Below are 2675 nucleotides of genomic sequence, written 5' to 3' on the forward strand. Positions count from 1 at the left end.
TATATATACGCAGACGCATATGTGTATGTATGCATATGGAGTCATGTATGTGTATACAGAATAAGTCAATTTGTTTATGCAATTATTTCTTGGCTCCATGTGGCAGTCATAATTTGCAAATAAAACACTAGTTTTACACTGTCTTTTACTCCATAGTATTTACACAACTTTCTTTAGAGCAACCGTCTGCAGATATTACTTGATTATTTATCACGCATACAGAATATTTTGTGAATATTTATTCCTGCTCTGTAAAGTATTTTTAACCATTTATACTTCATTATTTGATTTTAAACACAAAATGTCTTTCACAACTATCTATTCTATTGTAATTATAATTAATTTATTTAAATTTAATTGCATAATAACATTTTTGTTCCATAATTTCAACTTAAGTTTAAATTCTTATGATTTCACCTAAAATTCCAGTTAGGATTTTCCTTTCTAAGTCTGTCAGTTGCCTTTCTAATACACCCTCCTTGACTTTGCTCACATAGCGTGTGCACACTGTAGCTGTTTTAGTGGAGGCACATGGTCTACTGCTTAGAGCAGTGGACTCGCGCTCGAAGGTTGGTAGCTGCGAACCTCAGACCGGGCGATGTGTGTTTCTGAGTGAAACACCTAAGCTCCACCTTGCTCCGGCAGAAGGTAAGGGCAAACTACTGCTGATTCTTAGGCCACCAATTTCTCCCACTCTTTCCTCCTGTATCTAACAGCTCCTCTGCGACAGATCGGTTTCCCATCCAGGTCGGGAACCTATACGCCAAAGAAACAGGGAAACCGGCCCTTATGACCCAGGCATGGCTAGTGAAGGAACCAACAACAACAACATAGGTATTTTATCTATCATAAAACCGATGTTGCGTCATTTGTTTTAAACCACCCGATTTTGCTGGGAGAGATTATGATATTCCATTCTTTAGATATTCTTGACTGTGTGTGCTTGTGAATTTAAAATTTATATACAAACCATGGTACCAATTCATGGTAAGTACGATTATTTTCTTAGACATTAAATTTCAAAGTAAACAACTATAAAAGCTATCAAACATATACGTCAGACAGCTATTTCTCTATATTCATCTCTGTCTCTTTCTAACTATATATTTTTTATTTAAAAGAGAAAGAAAAACAACAGCGTCTACATTTTTTCACTATGATTTTTCGACAAGAAATATTTATATCGAAATGATAGTGATATACATATGTCTAGTGTGAATTATATTGTTTCTGTTTTCTTTCTTATAACATAAACAAATTGAAAAGTATTCGGTATTTAGATATATTTCAGCATACGCTAAAGGACATTATTCCAATTCTAGAAGCTATAAGGAATATATATATCCGCAAAAACATATACACACATGTGCTAGTGTTTGATTCTAGTTTTCTATTTAGGCTAGGTTTATTTTCTGTTACGTAAATAACTTCCCTAATTTATCTAAACGGTACGTCTGTTCTATGTGTGCACCAGATTTTAACTTCTATGTTGTTGAGTGAGCCCCCGTGTGCAGCATGCTAGTATAGAACCGATGAGATCTTCCCTCCAATTGACATTTACTCGTTCTCCTACGCTCTGTGCGGTGTCCCCTACGTACGTCGTTGTCTTGGAGGGAGGTGATCGTTGAGTCTCAGACTAAATTCCATTATAATATCATCCATCGCACCGCTGGAAGCACGAGACAAATCGTTTGTGCTTAATCGCTTCTTAAATTTGTTATGGGGTTGTTTCTGCAAGCTCCCGACTGTATATCCAGTATAACTAAACGTTCAAAATCGCATTAATCTTCTATCAGACACCAGCCTACGAATGCACACTAGAAGCCTCACTAATGATGATGAATGGAATTTACTGAAGGACGTTAAAGTCAGTTAAAACACAAACACAAGGAGAGTTTAAGCAATATTAAAAAAAACTGAATAGCCTCATCTTGACAGCGACATCTGGTACTTAGAATCAGATGCATTATAGTTAAAAAGTACAACTTGTATAAAGTGTTACAAATGAGGAGACAAGCTGTCATATAGTATAAAATAAGTAGACGAAAATGCATGGACCTGCGGTTTTAGACGGGTTTTGCTTGACCACTAACTAACTAACTAACTAACTAACCAACTAACTAACTAACTAACTAACTTACTAACTAACCAACTAACTAACTATCTCCGTGGCTAATTTACTTACTAAATGAATACGTAGTTAATTAAATATATAGCTGCTTGAGTAAGATTTGAATATTAAAAATGATATCATAGTTTGATTGTCACTTTGAACTATGTGCGACTCTTGGAAATTTTAATATGTTGCTCATTTGGCACACGATAGATGTCCCTTAAATTAGCGAACTAAGGATGAAAAAAGCTGCATAATTTGCATATTAAAGAAACGAATAATTACTAGTATCTCATAAGTCTTCGATCGTTTAAAATTTTGGTTAGAACTTCACCGCAGTTTTTATATGACAAATTGTATTGGCTTTTGTTCTGCTTCCATTTCCGACGATACTATTGCTCATTACATGATTTCATTAAAACAACGGGAATTAACACTTTATATACCAGCAATGAATACGTTTAGGATCAGATGGGCTTTGATTTTAATCTTTCTGGATATCACACACATACATAGACCGTCACATACGTGTATATATGTGTGTGTATATATATATATATAT

This window comes from Octopus bimaculoides, chromosome 5, assembly GCF_001194135.2.
Source record: "Octopus bimaculoides isolate UCB-OBI-ISO-001 chromosome 5, ASM119413v2, whole genome shotgun sequence".
Classification (NCBI taxonomy): domain Eukaryota; kingdom Metazoa; phylum Mollusca; class Cephalopoda; order Octopoda; family Octopodidae; genus Octopus; species Octopus bimaculoides.